We start from the raw sequence: 9580 nt of genomic DNA on the forward strand, positions 1-9580 counted from the left end.
GTGGATGCAAGCAACTCAGTTTGGACACAGTCACTGTCTCATGTGGGGCTCACAGTCTCAATCTCCATTTTTCAGATGAGGTAACTGAGGCACAGAGAAATGAAGTAACTTGCCCAAGGTCACACAGCAGATAAACCAAGGGCTTAATATAGTGATTTGGACACAGTAAGAGCTAAATAACCGTGATCGAATGAATAAATGAATTGTGTCAGTCAGTCAATCATATTTATTGAGCGCCTTCTGTGTGCAGAGCACCGTACTAAGCACTTGGGAGAGTCCAATAGAACAATAAACAGACACATTTCCTGCCTGCAACGAGATACAAGAGGGGGAGACAGACATTAAGACAAATAAATACATGATGGATATAGACATAAGTGGTGTGGAGCTGGGAGAGGGGATGAATAAAGGGAGCAAGTCAGGGTGATGCAGAAGGGAGTGGGAGAAAGAGGAAAGGGAGGCCTTAGGGGAGGGGAAGCAGCGGCTTGGGAGCCGGGATGAGGTCTCTGGCTTCAGTAGAGCTGCCCTATGATGTCATTTCATTACATTTGTCCAAGGAATTGCATCATGATGTCATAGAGCATGGAAAGAGCCAGCTGCTTCCTAGGCAGTAAGCTTGTTGTTGGCAGAGAATGTACATGTGTATCGTTGTACGCTCCCAAGAGCTTAGTACAGTACTCTGTACACAGTAAGCATGTAATAAATACCACTGATAATAATAATAACAACTAAGGTGTTTGTTAAGGGCTTACTATGTGTCAGGCACTGGCCTAAGCACTGGGGTGGCTACAGCAAATAGGGTCGGTCATAGTCCCTGTCCCTTAGAGGGCTCACAGTCTTAAGCCCCATTTCAGGTAACTGAGATCCAGAGAAGTCAAATGACTTGCCCAAGAGCACACAGCAGACAAGTGGCGGAGTCGGGATTAGAACCCATGACCCTCTGACTTCCAGGCCCGGGCTCTAGCCAGTCCTCAGTGAAGGTCTGACTGGCTGACTCTAGAGAAAGGGATCTTCGTCACCATCCCTCAATCAATCGGTAGCATTACCGAGCACCCACAACATTCAGAATGTGTTGATCTGCACTGAGGAGAACAAAGTAGATTTTCACTCAATCAATCAATCAATCAGCGGTATCCATTCATTCAGTCGTATTTATTGAGCGCTTACCATGTGCAGAGCACTGTACTAACCGCTTGAACCCTTACTCTGTGGAGACTGTCTCCCTCTCTAGACCGGGCAGGGAAGATAGCCGGTCAATCGTATTCATTGAGCACTTACTGGGCGCAGAGCACTGTACTATGCACTTGGGAGAGTGCGGTATAATAATAATAATGGCATTGTTAAGGACTTACTATGTGGAAAACACTGTTCTAAGCGCTGGGGTTGATGCAAGGTGATCAGGTTGTCCCATATGGGCTCACAGTCTTAATCCTCATTTTACAGATGAGGTAACTGAGGCACAGAGAAGTGACTTGCCCAAAGTCACACAGTTGACAAGCGGCGGAGCCAGGATTAGAACCCATGACCTCTGACACCCAAGCCCGGCCTCTTGCCAGTGAGCCACGCTGCTTCCCCTATGATTCTATAGCACACATTCCCAAACCAAACAAGCTTACAGTCTAATTCTATTGTGTTGTACACGCCCAAACACTTAGTACAGTGCTCTGCACATAGTAAGCGCTCAATAAATAGTATTGATTGATTGATTGCAGAGCACTGGACTGAGTGCTTGGAAGAGTATAGTTCAAGGGAGTTGGTAGACAAATTTTCTGCCCACAAGACCTTATAGTCTACAAAGGGAGACAGAAAGTAAGGCAATTTGCGGCTAGGAGGGTGGAGGAAGAGTGGATGTTTTTTAGAAGTTGGAAGTTTCCAATTTTTAAAATAATTTGCATCTTTCTTGATTCCTCCCTATTGTAGCATACGACTGATAAATGTCTTCAGAATCCCTAATATCTAAATTACAATTATTATGCAGAGGACTACAACAGACAGTTATATGGATTGTTAAATGACTTGGCCTTTTTTGGCAAATGGTAATCATTTTCCTTTATTAGCTGAAGGATTTCATAATTTAAGGAAGATGAGAAACCCATAAGTCACGCTTTCAAATAAGGAACATGGATATTGCAAACATTAAATTCTCCCATAAAAATGTTAAGGCGTCATTAAACCGGGCTCAGATTAATACAATTCCGTCAAGTGTAGATAGATTTCCCCAGTAATAGGCTGAAACAATACCTAGTGAGCTAAGATCTATAAGATTTTACTGCTGCCAATTTATAAACCTGTAAAACTGACAGGTATCTCTCAAAGCATTTTTATTAGCACCCGCCTCAGAGGAAATCAAGGCAAGATTTTTTTTTTTAACTTCTTCTGCTTCCCTGAACTGACGCTAAGCTGGTTGAAATGCGACTGACAGACTTTCTCTTAGAGAGAGGAGTAAGAACCCTGGTTCTGGCGCTAATGGGCTTTTCCGTTTGGAATTGGAATGAGCCGCGTACATCTTCTTCGTAGCATCGACTGCCAAAATCGTAATTATAATGACGATGGTATTTGTTAAGCGCTTACTATGTGCCAAGCCCCGTTCTAAGTGCTGGGGGAGATACAAGCTCATGACGTTGTCCCATGTGGGGTTCACGGTCTTCATCCCCATTTTACAGATAATGTTGGTATTCGTTAAGCGCTTACTATGTGCAGAGGACCGTTCTAAGCGCTGGGGTAGATACAGGGTAGTCAGGTTGTCCCACGTGAGGCTCACAGTTAATCCCCATTTTACAGATGAGGTAACTGAGGCCCAGAGAAGTGAAGCGACTCGCCCACAGTCACCCAGCTGCCAAGCGGCAGAGCCGGGAGTCCAACTCATGATCTCCGACTCCGAAGCCCGGGCTCTTTCCACTGAGGTCACCGAGGCACTGAGAAGTGAAATGACTGGCCCGAAGTCGCACGGCAGACAAGTCGAGGAACCCCCGACCTCTGGGTTCCCAAATCTGTGCTCTGTCCACTAAGCCAGCTGCTTAATAATTTTGGTATTTGTTAAATGCACTACTCCTATCATTATGTGCCAGGCACTGTTCTAAGCTCTGGGGTGGATAAAAGCCACTTGGATTGGACACAGTCCCCATCCCACGTGGGCTCACAGTCTCAATCCCCATTTGATGGTACTGATGCCTGTCTACTTGTTTCGTTTTGTTGTCTGTCTCCCCACCTTCTGGACTGTGAGCCTGTCTTTGGGTAGGGATTGTCTCTATCTGTTCCCAGATTGTACTTTCTAAGCACTTAGTACAGGTGCTCTGCACCCAGCGAACGATCAATAAACATGAATGCATCAATGAATCAATTAATGAATTAATTCATTTTACAGTTGCCCCTAGAAGTGAGGTGACTTGCCCAAGATCACACAGCAGACAAGCGGCGGAGCCGGGATTAGCACCCCTGACCTTAATGTTGGTATTTGTTAAGCGCTTACTATGTGCAGAGTACTGTTCTAAGCGCTGGGGTAGACACAGGGGAATCAGGTCGTCCCACGTGGGGCTCACAGTCTTAATCCCCATTTTACAGATGAGGGAACTGAGGCACAGAGAAGTGAAGTGACTTGCCCACAGTCACACAGCTGACAAATGGCAGAGCTGGGATTCGAACTCATGAGCCCTGAGTCCAAAGCCCGTGCTCTTTCCACTGCGCCACGCTGACCTTCTGACATCCGGGTCTGGGCTCTAGCCACTTCACCACGTTGCTTCCCAGGGGTACTGCTGTTTGAATTCCCCCCTTCAGCGTGGCTCAGTGGAAAGAGCACAGGCTTGGGAGTCAGAGGTCGTGGGTTCTAATCCCGGCTCCGCCACTTGTTGGTATTTGTGAAGCGCTTACTATGTGCAGAGCACTGTTCTAAGCTCTGGGGCAGATACAGGGTAATCACTCTGTCCCACATGAGGCCCACAGATAATCCCCATTTTACAGACGAGGTAAATGAGGCACAGAGAAGTGAAGTGACTCGCCCACAGTCACACAGCTGACAAGCGGCAGAGCCGGGAGTCGAACCCATGACCTCTGGTTCCGAAGCCCACGCCCTTTTCACTGAGCCACACTACTTGTCGGCTGTGAGACCGTGGACAACCCACTTAGCTTCTCTGTGCCTCAGTTCCCTCATTTGTAAAATGGGGATGAAGACTGGGAGCCCCACATGGGACAACCTGATTCCCCTGTGTCTACTCCAGCGCTTAGAACAGTGCCCTGCACGTAGTAAGTGCTTAACAAATACCACCATTATTATTATCTATTCCACCTGGACAGGGAATGTGTCCATTTATGAATCTCTACTTTCCAAGGGCTCCAGGGAGAGGGCACTGAACTCTGTGACTGTGCAATAAATGCAACTGCTTCTTCTATTACTCCTACCGCTACTAGACAAGCAGTGTGGCTTAGTGGAAAGAGCCTGGGCTTGGGAGTCGGAGGACCTGGGTTCTAATCCCAGCTCCCCCAGTTGTCTGCTGTGTGACCTTGGACAACCCACTTGACTTCTCTGGGCCTCAGTTCCCTCATCTGGAAAATATAAAATGCAAAAAATCCGTAAAATGTAATCCCTCGGCTGTAAAATGGGGATGAAGAGTGTGAGCCCCATGTGGGACAACCTGCCTACCTTGTATCTACCCCAGAGCTTGGAAGAGTGCTTGGCACATAGTAAGCGCTTAACAAGTACCATCATTACTATTATTATTCATTCATTCATTCAATCGTAATTATTGAGGCTTTATTGTGTGCAGAGCGCTGTACTTAGGCTTGGAAAGTACAATTAAGTAACAGAGACATCCCTACCCCTCATAGTCTAGAAGTGGGGGGGAGATGACAAAACAAGTAAATAGGCATCATGCATTCATTCAGTAGTATTTATTGAGCGCTTACCATGTGCAGAGCACTGTACTAAGCGCTTGGAATGGACAATTCGGCAAGAGATAGAGACAATCCCTGCTCAACGACGGGCTCACGGTCTAAACGGGGGAGGCAGACAGCCGAACGAAACAGAACAAAACGCATCAATAGCTCTAGATTGTAAACTCATTGTGGGCAGGGAATGTGTCCATTTACTGTGGGATGGTACTCACCACAGGGATTAGTACAGTGCTCTGTACATAGTGAGCACTCAATAGATACATCTGACTGGCTGATACCACTAATAATACTAACTGCCACATGGTAGAGTGGAGAGAGCCCGCCATTCTGCAGGGATCGTCTCTATCTGTTGCCGAATTGTCCATTCCAAGGGCTTAGTACAGCGCTCTGCACATAGTAAGCGCTCAATAAATACGATTGAATCAATGAATGAATGAGAGAACAGGCCTGGGAGTCAGAAGGTCAAAGGTTCCAATCCGGCTCTGGCCCTTCCCTACTCCGTGACCTTGGGCAAGTCACTTCACTTCTCTGGGCCTCAGTGATCTCATCTATAAAATGGGGGCAGAGACTGTGAGTCCCACCTGGGACAGGGACTGTGTCCAACCCGATTTGCTTGTATCCACCCCAGCCCTTAGTACAGTTCCTGGCAGGCAGTAAACGTTTAACAGATACCATCATTATCCAGTGCTTAGAGCAGTGCCAATCATCATTATTATTACTATTGCTACTAATGGTATCGTTGCTTCTATTATTTCTGCTATTATAATTCTATTTATTTATAATGATGCTGCTGGTGCCTGTTCACTTGTTTTGCTGTCTGTCCTTCCCCCCGACCCACGCCTTCTAGACTGCGAGCCCGGTGTGGGCAGGGACTGTCTCTATTTGTTGCTGAATTGTACTTCCCGAGTGTTTAGTACAGTGCTCTGCACACAATAAGTGCTCAATAAATACGATTGAATAAATTGAATGAATGAATGAATCAATGAATGAATCAATGAATGAATACTACTGCTACTATGGCAGAGGGGATAGAGCACAGGCCTGGGAGTCAAAAGATCATGGGTTCTAATCCTGGCTCTGCCACTTTTCTGCTCTGTGACCTTGGGCAACTCACTTCATTCGTTCAATAGTATTTATTGAGCGCTTACTATGTGCAGAGCACTGTACTAAGCACTTGGAATGGACAATTTGGGAACAGATAGAGACAATCCCTGCCCAAAGACGGGCTCACAGTCTAAATGGGGGAGGCAGACGGCAAAGCAAAACAGAACAAAACTCACTTCTCTGGGCCTCCGTTTCCTCATCTGTAAAATGGGGATTAAGATTGTAAACTCTATGTGGGACAGAGACTGTGTCCATCCCAATTTGCTTGTATCCACCCAGCTCTTAATACAGTGCCTGGCACATAGAGCTTAAGAAATATCACCATTATTGTTATTATTACTATTATTTTGAGCATAGACCAGGGAGTCCAAAGACCTAGATTCTAATCCTGACTGTGTCTCTTTTTTATGATAATTATTATTCATTCATTCAATCATATTTATTAAGCGCTTACTGAGTGCAGAGCGCTGTACTAAGCGCTTGGAATGCACATTCAATGTGTCAAACACTTTTCTAAGCCCAGGGATAGGTACAAGGTTAAATTCACCAAGTTAGTGGAATACATAAAGGCATTTTAGACCTTACATAGTACGCGCGTATGGGAATGAAACTGGAATTTCATCCGGAGAGATAGATCCACTGGGCAAGCTTATCTTCATTCACTAATCAAACTCTGAAAAAAAAGGTCAGTCGGTCTAGAGGTAATGGGTCAGGGAGTCAATAGTGTTTATTGAGGGTAATTTACAAAGAGCATGAGCGAGAGGAAGCCTGATCTTGAAGACCACAGAAGAACAAATATAGCAGCTTGAAATAATCAGAATAAATACGCGAATATACGATCGCATGTACACTATATACAAAAGTGCAGAATTTCTCAATACAAAAGTACAAGGAGAGGCAGCTGGATTGTTATGACTTGAAGTGTTGGGAGTTGATCCGGGAAGGCTTCTTGGAGGAGGTGGAATTTCAAGAGTTCTTTAAAGATGGGGAGAACTGTAGTCTGACAGATACGGGCCAACTTTCCAACCAGCCTTTACATGTCAAAAAAAACGCAACTCTGTTTTCCTGCTTAATGCAGTGAGACTGCAGCAAGCCGTTTTACGAGTAGCTGTTTTTGATCCCACGAACAACAGCAGCCAAGAACGAATTCGCGAAGGAACTGCTCTACTCCAGGACAGATGGTTGCGGGGCTGGCCCGCAGGGTGGAGGATGGAGGGAGAAGTGGCCTAAATACTAATGATGATGATAATAATTATGGTATTTGTTAAGTGCTTACTACAGGCCTAGCAAGTACTGTTCTAAGCGCTGGGATAGATACAAGGTTATCAGATTGTCCCACCTGGGGCTCACAGTCTTAATCCACATTTGACAGATGAGGTCACTGAGGCCCAGAGAAGTTCAGCCGCTTGCCCAAGGGGTGACACAGCAGACAGGTGGAGGAGCCGGGATTAGAACCCATGTCCTCTGACACCCATGCTCTTGCCACTAGACGAGCCCGAGAGGATGGTAACTCTGGTACCCGACAAGCCCGTTCTCCCTGTTCTTCGATCTCGTCTCCCTCGCCGTCGACCTCTCGCCCCGGTTCTGTCTCTGGCCTGGACCGTCCTCCCTCCTCTGATCTGAAAGACAAGGACTCTCTCCCCCTTCAAAGCCTCACTGAAGGCCCATCTCCTCCAAGAGGTCTTCCCTGATTAAGTCCCTCTTTCCTCTTCTCCCACTCCCTTCTGCGTCGCCCTGACTTGCTCCCTTTCTTCTTCTTCTCATTATTATTATTATGGTATTTATTATGGTATTTGTTAAGCGCTTACTATGTGCAAAGCACTGTTCTAAGCGCTGGGGTGGATACAAGGTAATCAGGTTGTCCCACGTGGGGCTCACTGTCTTAAAACGCATTTTACAGCTGAGGTAACTGAGGCTCAGAGAGGTGAAGTGACTTGCTCAAAGTCACACAGCCAATAAGTGGCAGAGCGGGGATTAGAACCCATGACCTCTGACTTCCAAGCCCGTGTTCTTTCCACTGAGCCACGCTGCTTCTTCTTTCCCCTATCCCAGCCTCATACCACTTGTGTCCAAGATCTGTCATTTATTTATTTATTTCTATTAATGTCAGTCTTCCCCTCTAGACTGCAAGCTCATTGCAGGCAGGAATGTGTTTGTTTATTGTTGTATTGTCCTCTCCCTAAGCGCTTAGTCCAGTGCTCTTCACACTGTAAGCGCTCAATAAATACGATTGAATGAATGAATGAAAGAATTAACCCCTTAACATAATATCAGTCCAGGTGAATGTGGGCAGGGATTATCTCTATTTGTTGCTTAATTGTATTTCCCAAGCGCTTAGTACAGTGCTCTGCACACGGTAAGCGCTCAATGAATGAATGAATGAATTAATTAATTAATTAATTGATTAATGACCTCCCTGAGGAAGGCAACAGTGAGATTGGAGAATCTGCAAACCCCAGTGGATAGCGCACAGGCCTGGGAGTTGGAAGGACCTGGGTTCTAATTCCACCTCCGCCCCCCCTCATCTGCTGCGTGACCTTGGGCAAGTCACTTCACTTCTCTGTGTCCCGTGCTGGGCATATAATAATAATAATAATGTTGGTATTTGTTAAGCGCTTACTATGGGCAGAGCGCTGTTCTAAGCGCTGGGGTAGGTACAGGGTAATCAGATTGTCCCACGTGAGGCTCACAGTCTTAATCCCCATTTTCCAGATGAGGGAACTGAGGCACTGAGAAGTCAAGTGACTTGCCCAAAGTCACACAGCTGACAGGTGGCGGAGTCGGGATTCGAATCCATGACCCCTGACTCCTTAGCCCTTGCTCTTTCCACTGAGCCACGCGCTTCTCTAGTAAGAGCTTAACAAATACCATTAAAAACTGCTACCGCATTAATCCAATCACTCATCTTATCCCGCCTGGATGACCGCATCAGCCTCCTCGCTGACCTCCCTGCCTCCCGCCTCTCCCCACTCCAGTCCATACTTCACTCCGCTGCCTGGAACATTTTGCTACAAAAACGTTCAGGAGACGTCAAACCAGACCTCAAAAAACTCCAGTGGTGGCCCATCCACCTCCACATCAAACAAAAAACTCCTCACTAGTGGTTTCAAAACTGTCCATCCCCTTGACCCCTCTTACCTCACCTCCCTTCTCTCCTTCTCCATCCCAGCCCGCACACTCCGCTCCTTTATTGCTAACCTTCTCACTGGGACCTCCATCTCGCCGCCAACCCCTTGCCCACATCCTGAGTCAGAAGGACCTGTGTTGTAATTCCGGCTCCGCCTTCGTCTGCTGTGTGACTTTAGGCAAGTCTCTTCACTTCTCCGAGCCTCAGTTCCCTCACCTCTAAACTGGAGATGAAGACTGAGCCGCACAAGGGACCGTGTCCCAAGAGATTATCTCATATTGTTCAAAGTGACTATAATAATGTTGGTATTCGTTAAGCGCTTACTATGTGCAGAGCACCGTTCTGAGCGCTGGGGGAGATACAAGGTAATCAGGTTGTCCCGCATGAGGCTCACAGTTAATCCCCATTTGACCGATGAGGCACAGAGAAGTTAAGTGATCTGCCCACAGTCACACAGCTGAC

Source organism: Ornithorhynchus anatinus, chromosome 2 (genome assembly GCF_004115215.2).
Source record: "Ornithorhynchus anatinus isolate Pmale09 chromosome 2, mOrnAna1.pri.v4, whole genome shotgun sequence".
Taxonomy (NCBI): domain Eukaryota; kingdom Metazoa; phylum Chordata; class Mammalia; order Monotremata; family Ornithorhynchidae; genus Ornithorhynchus; species Ornithorhynchus anatinus.